The sequence below is a fragment of the Lipotes vexillifer genome, unplaced genomic scaffold (assembly GCF_000442215.2).
Source record: "Lipotes vexillifer unplaced genomic scaffold, Lipotes_vexillifer_v1.1 scaffold977, whole genome shotgun sequence".
Lineage (NCBI taxonomy): Eukaryota > Metazoa > Chordata > Mammalia > Artiodactyla > Lipotidae > Lipotes > Lipotes vexillifer.
Genome location: NW_006783088.1, coordinates 3,565,764 through 3,575,130, shown reverse-complemented (window position 1 = coordinate 3,575,130; position 9,367 = coordinate 3,565,764).

Here is a 9,367-nt window from a genome sequence, read left to right as displayed (position 1 = left end):
TCAGCAGGACAATTTTGGTGAATAAATGTGACCCAGTGTGCTCTTTTTGAGGAAACATCTGTCACTGATGGATAAAGAGTATGAAATACCCAAGTCAGGGATGGCAAATCTGTGGCCTGTGGGTTTCCAGAGGTCTGAACTTGGCCTCAGAATCCTTCTCAACACAGTGCATCAGCCATTACCAACTATTTGGAGCTTGCTCAAGATAGAAATCCATTTTGTCATAGCAAGACTTACCCCTCATCCCTTGTTATAATTAATGCACCCATCCTAACCACTTCTCCCAAAGCCCAACACATAGGGTATCAGATATGTAATTTGCTTGGTTTCAACCTTGCATATTTAAATTAAGCCCTTGATAGGTAACAATTGCCTATTTAGGGACCTGTTCTCATATTTCTCAGTTTATAACTGATTTATGACCTATAAATAGTCACATCAACCTAATTGCTGAATAATTTATATACTGAGGTCATGATCTCTGGATGAACCTGATACCCATTAGTGTTAAACTCAACATCTGTGTGCATCCGAGCTAGACACACAGAGAACCATACCCCAAAGTGGTGGAAGTGGAAAAGCAGAAGGCCTAGACTTTATTCTCTCCTTTTACGTCCAGCCAATGTACTTTCTTTTAGTTTCATCCCTAAAATGGGGTAGTATTTCCCCATGGGTGGCAATGCTAAGAAAACTATTCAAATAACAAATGTTTTTAAGGCTCACAGAACTCAAAAACTTTGGACTCAAAGCATTATGTCTACAGATGTCTATTGATGAAAGCCTTATTACTCCCCCAGGGCTAAACAGAGGTTGAACATTTGTGTTTCACACTTTGTTGCATGAATAAGCCAAATCTCTTCCACACTATGATGTTGATGAGATGGGAGAGAGGTTGTTCCCAGCTTTGGGGTACAGTCCTCTGTGGTTCCCATCTGTAAAATGGACACGCCATACCGCTCATGTCCTTCTCTTTGCCTGCAGAGAACTGATGAGATAGAAATTGCAAAAGACTGAGTTTACTGAAAACTACTGCTGTAAATGAAAGACAGAGGAATTCATTAAATTTTAATTTTAATATAAAATAACACTATTTCTACCATCCCAGCATCTGGGTGGGTGAATGAAACTAGAGGTAGTAGTGGGTTAGCAACTTTGGGCTAAGAATTTCACTGGTGGATAGGGAGATAACACAGAGAAGTAGGGACCAGAAACAGCAATATGTGCTCCTAACTCGTTGAGACTGAGAATTAAAAAACAAGAAGAATTTTCCAATAGCCACTTGGGGACTTTTGACTCCACGAAGGTACAGGGGTTATGAGTCTCAGAGCCACAAACACTTTAATTCTACTTCCTCAATTAGCATAAGCACAAACTTGTTTTTCCAAGTACATTGTGTTGTCGCTGTTCATCTAACAGAAAAGAAAAACTCATTCCAATTCCAATCTGGATGAAGACTACATTTCCTATGATAAACATCAGTGGGCTGATGGGAACAGACTCATTCCACGCTGAAATGCTCGAACCTAAGCTTTGTGACTAACTTTGCCTAAAGACGGCTCATTTCATCCTGGAGCATCCTTGCCTCAGCAGCCTAGGAAAAACCAAAGAGATCACAGAGCAAAACCAACTGAGAGTATGACAACATTAATGTGGAGATTTTATGTTCATCTGTTATGGGGACCTAAGTCAATTTACAAAAATGTTGTTTTAAGGGAAAATGATTTGGCCTGAGTAATGGTGAATAAGAAGAAAAAGTAAACAAACAAACAAGATATGGTAGTGGGTAATACACGTGGGTCCTGCTTCCAATCTAATTTTAGATCTAATTTTTTTTTGGTGGGGGGGTACACGGGCCTCTCACTGTTGTGGCCTCTCCCGTTTTGGAGCACAGGCTCCGGACGCGCAGGCTCAGCGGCCGTGGCTCACGGGCCCAGCCGCTCCGCGGCATGTGGGATCTTCCCGGACCGGGGCACGAACCCGTGTCCCCTGCATCGGCAGGCGGACTCTCAACCACTGCGCCACCAGGGAAGCCCAGATCTAATTTTTAAAATTAAAGTTTCTCATTTATCATTTTACCAAACTTAAATTTCAGAGAAATTTTATCCTCATTGCTGATTGGATTTCAATTGGAAATAGCTCCCAAAATTTTAAATCTGAATTTCTCTGCCTTCTCAGGTACGTTTAGCTATTTGACACATCGAAGTGTCTTAAATTTCTGTGAACTTGGAATCTAAGTCCTAGTTCTGCTATTTACTAGCTGTACATCGAAAAAGCTGCTGGCTTAACAGATTTCTGTTTTTTCATCTTCAACACAAAAATATCTGTATCTTATCATACCAGGATAGTTTGGGGATTTAAAACAGGGATCCCTAAAATTTTCTCTTTTTTTTAAATTTTTGTTTATTTATTTACTTATTTATTTTTGGCTGCATTGGGTCTTCGTTGCTGAGCGCCCGGCTTTTTCTAGTTGCGGCGAGCGGGGGCTACTCTTCATTGCGGTGCGCGGGCTTCTCATTGCAGTGGCTTCTCTTGTTACGGAGCACGGGCTCTAGGCACGTGGGCTTCAGTAGTTGTGGCTCGCAAGCTCTAGAGTGCAGGCTCAGTAGTTGTGGCGCACGGGCTTAGTTACTACGCGGCATGTGGGATCTTCCCGGACCAGGGCTCGAACCCGTGTCCCCTGCATTGGCAGGTGGATTCTTATCCACTGCGCCACCAGGGAAGCCCCCCTAAAATTTTCTTGATGAGTTTTTTTTTTTCCTCTGTGAAGACTTACTGTTAATCATTAACAGTAAAAATAACAGCTGCCATTTACTAAGCATTCTGGGCCAGATGTTTTGTACATACTTAAAATTTTATAGGTAAGAAAATTGAGGTAGAGAGGGGTTAAGTAAATTGCCTAAAGTCACATAAATAGTAAATGGCAAAACTGGGATTCCTGCCCATGGCTACTTAGATTCAGGTTCTGCTTTCTAATGGGAATTCCCATGAGCCAGGAGGAAGGAGATATAGGGTACTGCTAGACTAAGAGATAAATCAGGCAAGGCTTTAAAAAGAATGAATGAATTCTGAGACAAGGGTCTCTGAAGAAGAGCAACTCACCTACTCTTTGGCAAAAAGAGATGTAAGTAAGTCTCTATCCCAAGTAGGAAGACATATGGTATAATAGGAAATGTGGAGTTTGGAGTCAGAACGGCCTAAGTGAGAATCTTGGTTACTTTTTTTTTGGGGGGGGGCGGTATGTGGGCCTCTCACTGTTATGGCCTCTCCTGCTGCGGAGCACAGGCTCCGGATACGCAGGCTCAGCGCCCATGGCTCACGGGCCCAGCCACTCCACGGCATGTGGAATCTTCCCGGACCGGGGCACGAACCCGTGTCCCCTGCATCGGCAGGCGGACTCTCAACCACTGTGCCACCAGGGAAGCCCGAATCTTGGTTATTATTTAGCTGAACGGCCTTGGGAAGGTTATTTATCCACTCTCAGCCTCATTTTTCTCATCTGTGAAATAGGCATAATACTACTTGCAGAGTTGTTTTGGTGGTTAGAAATAATCCATGTAAAGTGTCTTGCACGTGGTAGGCATACAATATACAACAGGCAAAATATCATATCCTTTCGTAAGTACCTTGGCAGCATTTCCCAAATTGTGTTCTTGTTCATAGGCATTAGGTAATAAAACGAGAAAAGAACAAAGAAATTTTAAGTGAGAGGACAGTTTGGCAATCAAGTAAACCCAGGAAATGCTGTTAAGCAAAGTTACACTGTTTCCTTAGTGCAGGACTTCTCAGAGCCTTTAAATTGCAAAGACCCAATAAGAATCTCCAAGAGGAAGTATTTTCCCAATTTATTTGATTATATATCCCAGTTGTTTATTAAGCATCTTACAGGACTGATGTTCCTGTGAACACGTTAGGAAGCGCTGGTCTGGTGAGTTTTGGAAGAAAAAGCTGAGTTGCTCAGGTCCAGTCATTATGACGCATTCACTATTCTGCAGTACCTCCAGAGCCATATCTCTTCTCCATTTATTTCTCCCTAAAATAGGACTTCTCCTTTTTACAAATGTCACAGAATGAAGCTCCAGCATCCATTCAAGTGAAAAGTTCAGCTCCCAACAGGACCAGGCAACATCCACAAAGCAAACCAAGGCAGGCCATGGGGCCAAGGCGTTATTGGGCCTTTCAGGATGGAGGGACATGGCTTCTTCTTCCTGCCTGCCAGAAAAGCTTTAAAAGTGCAGGTTACTCCAGAGACCACCAGAAGGCACTGGCATGGGGAAAAAGAGAACCCATGTCACCTACCCAGAGAGTAAAAGGCCAGCCTATCCAGAGTGGCCCTGCTTAGGCATCTGTCCATGCACTTGTCAAAGGCCAACCAGCCCAAGGAGGGGGAAAGACTTACATAGAGGATCAGTTTTTTATTTTCATGTAAAAAGCACTTGCCCTCGGGTTATAAATGTTATTGCATTTGTGTAGCACTTTACTGCTGCCCTCAGCTGGCAAGCATCACAGGATACCAGTGGCAGTACTTTTATAACCTTTGATCAATAGCTTATTTCTATCGCCTTCAGTCCCAGCTGCCGATCCGTTCTGTATAATGTGGGAGGCAGACTTCGCCACTCTCCAGCTGGACATGTTATGAATGTAAACTGTGAGAGTAACATATGTATGTGCATTGAGTGGGGGACATGGGATTTTTGAACAAGGACTGACAAAAATGGGCCCCTTGTTCTAGGGGACTACCACAAAACTAGGAGTTTTCTCTCTAGTGAGTGCTTCTCTCTCTCTCTCTCTCTCTCAAACGACAAGTTTGGTAGTCTTTGGTGGGTCTAGAGAAATGAGACATGATTCTTTTTGTGAGTGTTTTCATCTCACGTATATTTGAGGGTGGTAGTGAAAGGTCATATGGATAGATGTAAACGTTCCAAGAGAGAGCCACGACTGTCTGGTTCATCACCCCTGTATTCCCAGCCCCTAGTCAGAGCCTAGCACAGAGTAGGTGCTCAGGAAATATTTGTTGACTAAATGAATGAATTCCAGTTTGCAATGGGAGGGGAGGAGGTGAGTCCTGGAACGTTCTCCTGAGGCTGCCTGAGCAAAGAGCAAAGGACAAAGGCTTTCTGTGGCCAGCAGCACCAGGGATCACAAACAGCTACCGCGGGTCTGTTTTATTTAAGGCTCACTGCTAGGCACCACGGGAACCACGGAGAAATAAGATCGCTAAGGGTAACCAGCTTCTACGGCTCTATTTTTCCACAGAACCAAGTCAACCCCTTAGAGGACATATACCCTGCCTCACCTTCTACACCCCACTTCGGAAACCAGTTTTAGGACCAAGCCACTCTAGGAGAGGTCTTCAAGCAGGGCCCCAAGGCTCCCCAACATTTTTCACCACTAGGAAAACGACTCCGGCTCACAGTAAGGCAGCCAAGCCTGCCCTTGTCTGAACCTGTGCCCTTGAGACTCAGCCAAACCTCTCCCAGCTTGGTGGAGGGATGTTGAGGTGACATTCTTCTCCCTGCCACTCAGCACCTTTTAAACAATCCTCCTCCACCTTGGGAGAATATGCATGAACTCACTGCTGACTAGGGCCACAGAAGCTGAAAATTCCCTTTCTCCCTGGGAGGCGAATTCATCGCAAGTGAAAAATAAGAATCTGGGATGTGGGCAAGCTGTTCTGAAGTTCTTTTGATTGCCCGTGATAGAAAGATATCCACCGTCAGGCGGAGTTAGTGAATGAGGGACCTCGTTGGAAGGATGAGTGTCTCAGGGGGCTAGATCAGTGGGCCTCAGAAGGACCTGGACTCGAGCCCTGGCAAGGGTTGGGAAGCTGGAGCAGCGGCTCCCCACGTCTGCCTGCTGCCAGCTGCACTTGGGTTTCCTCCTGTGCATGGAGTTCACAGCCTCGGGGGCATGTGGCGGGAGGGGAGCGGGAGGTTGACACAGGCGTTTTTGGCTCCGGACCACACTGCCCGTAGTGTACCATGAATTAATATTTTTAATAAATCCTGTAATTATCTTGTGAACAGATCATTTTTGTGGCACTATATTTTTTGGTGTTAGAAGGATTAATTTGTTTAATATAGACATTAGAAATATACCATCATTTTTGTAACCTTGTTTCTTTATTTCTTAATGTACCAGGAGCCTCAGGAAATAGAAGTGATCTCTAAGGCCTCAACTAAGAGTTGTGTTCTGCTCTGTGTAGCCACCCCAAGTGGCCAGCCAGGCCCAGGCCAGCTCTCAGGCCCAGGTCTGAATGTCTAGGAGAGGAGGCTGCTCTGCTCCACTTGGGCCAGAGGGTCACCCTGGCACAGTCCACTGTGATACTGCCAGGGCCCGTTAAGGAGGCAGAAGAAAAGGGATCCTTATGGGCTGGACGGAGACACTCCACAATGTGTCAGTGTCCACTATCCTCTTCCTGGGCTCACCCTGTGCAGATCCCAGGATGTTGGACGTCTCCAGCTGGGAGACAAAAAACCAAAAAATTTAAATAAATGTCAGGGGTTGTATTTAAAGCCATCAAATCATCTTGAAGGCCTCTCAGGATCCTAGCTGTCCTCCAAGAGGGCTTGGTCCAAGTTAGTCTTGGTTTGTCCATCCCGCCTCCCCCTCCCACCTTCCTCCTTTCTTTCTTTTGCTTTTTAAGAGTAACAACTATCTTTTAAAAATATTTTTAGGGCTTCCCTGGTGGCGCAGTGGTTGAGAGTCCGCCTAACAGTACTTTTATAACCTTTGATCAATAGCTTATTTCTATCGCCTTCAGTCCCAGCTGCCGATCCGTTCTGTATAATGTGGGAGGCAGACTTCGCCACTCTCCAGCTGGACATGTTATGAATGTAAACTGTGAGAGTAACATATGTATGTGCATTGAGTGGGGGACATGGGATTTTTGAACAAGGACTGACAAAAATGGGCCCCTTGTTCTAGGGGACTACCACAAAACTAGGAGTTTTCTCTCTAGTGAGTGCTTCTCTCTCTCTCTCTCTCTCTCAAACGACAAGTTTGGTAGTCTTTGGTGGGTCTAGAGAAATGAGACATGATTCTTTTTGTGAGTGTTTTCATCTCACGTATATTTGAGGGTGGTAGTGAAAGGTCATATGGATAGATGTAAACGTTCCAAGAGAGAGCCACGACTGTCTGGTTCATCACCCCTGTATTCCCAGCCCCTAGTCAGAGCCTAGCACAGAGTAGGTGCTCAGGAAATATTTGTTGACTAAATGAATGAATTCCAGTTTGCAATGGGAGGGGAGGAGGTGAGTCCTGGAACGTTCTCCTGAGGCTGCCTGAGCAAAGAGCAAAGGACAAAGGCTTTCTGTGGCCAGCAGCACCAGGGATCACAAACAGCTACCGCGGGTCTGTTTTATTTAAGGCTCACTGCTAGGCACCACGGGAACCACGGAGAAATAAGATCGCTAAGGGTAACCAGCTTCTACGGCTCTATTTTTCCACAGAACCAAGTCAACCCCTTAGAGGACATATACCCTGCCTCACCTTCTACACCCCACTTCGGAAACCAGTTTTAGGACCAAGCCACTCTAGGAGAGGTCTTCAAGCAGGGCCCCAAGGCTCCCCAACATTTTTCACCACTAGGAAAACGACTCCGGCTCACAGTAAGGCAGCCAAGCCTGCCCTTGTCTGAACCTGTGCCCTTGAGACTCAGCCAAACCTCTCCCAGCTTGGTGGAGGGATGTTGAGGTGACATTCTTCTCCCTGCCACTCAGCACCTTTTAAACAATCCTCCTCCACCTTGGGAGAATATGCATGAACTCACTGCTGACTAGGGCCACAGAAGCTGAAAATTCCCTTTCTCCCTGGGAGGCGAATTCATCGCAAGTGAAAAATAAGAATCTGGGATGTGGGCAAGCTGTTCTGAAGTTCTTTTGATTGCCCGTGATAGAAAGATATCCACCGTCAGGCGGAGTTAGTGAATGAGGGACCTCGTTGGAAGGATGAGTGTCTCAGGGGGCTAGATCAGTGGGCCTCAGAAGGACCTGGACTCGAGCCCTGGCAAGGGTTGGGAAGCTGGAGCAGCGGCTCCCCACGTCTGCCTGCTGCCAGCTGCACTTGGGTTTCCTCCTGTGCATGGAGTTCACAGCCTCGGGGGCATGTGGCGGGAGGGGAGCGGGAGGTTGACACAGGCGTTTTTGGCTCCGGACCACACTGCCCGTAGTGTACCATGAATTAATATTTTTAATAAATCCTGTAATTATCTTGTGAACAGATCATTTTTGTGGCACTATATTTTTTGGTGTTAGAAGGATTAATTTGTTTAATATAGACATTAGAAATATACCATCATTTTTGTAACCTTGTTTCTTTATTTCTTAATGTACCAGGAGCCTCAGGAAATAGAAGTGATCTCTAAGGCCTCAACTAAGAGTTGTGTTCTGCTCTGTGTAGCCACCCCAAGTGGCCAGCCAGGCCCAGGCCAGCTCTCAGGCCCAGGTCTGAATGTCTAGGAGAGGAGGCTGCTCTGCTCCACTTGGGCCAGAGGGTCACCCTGGCACAGTCCACTGTGATACTGCCAGGGCCCGTTAAGGAGGCAGAAGAAAAGGGATCCTTATGGGCTGGACGGAGACACTCCACAATGTGTCAGTGTCCACTATCCTCTTCCTGGGCTCACCCTGTGCAGATCCCAGGATGTTGGACGTCTCCAGCTGGGAGACAAAAAACCAAAAAATTTAAATAAATGTCAGGGGTTGTATTTAAAGCCATCAAATCATCTTGAAGGCCTCTCAGGATCCTAGCTGTCCTCCAAGAGGGCTTGGTCCAAGTTAGTCTTGGTTTGTCCATCCCGCCTCCCCCTCCCACCTTCCTCCTTTCTTTCTTTTGCTTTTTAAGAGTAACAACTATCTTTTAAAAATATTTTTAGGGCTTCCCTGGTGGCGCAGTGGTTGAGAGTCCGCCTAACGATGCAGGGGACACGGGTTCTTGCCCCGGTCCGGGAAGATCCCACATGCCGCGGAGCGGCTGGGCCCGTGAGCCATGGCCGCTGAGCCTGTGCGTCCGGAGCCCATGCTCCACAACGGGAGAGGCCACAACAGTGAGAGGTCCGCGTACCGCAAAAAAATAAATAAATAAATAAATAAATAAAATAAATAAAAATATTTTTAAACAGGGAAGTGTCACCACTAAAATAAAAATCATTCAATCCCACCTCCCCCCGCACCGGCCCCCGACACCCCTCCCAAGAGATAACTACTGTTAACATTTTGGTGTACAACTTTCCAGGTAATTTACAATAAAATTAGCTCCACTCTTAAAATAACCCTACTTGGGCTTCCCTGGTGGCGCAGTGGTTGAGAATCTGCCTGCCAGGGGACATGGAGGATCCCACATGCCGCAGAGCAACTGGCCCCGTGAGCCACAA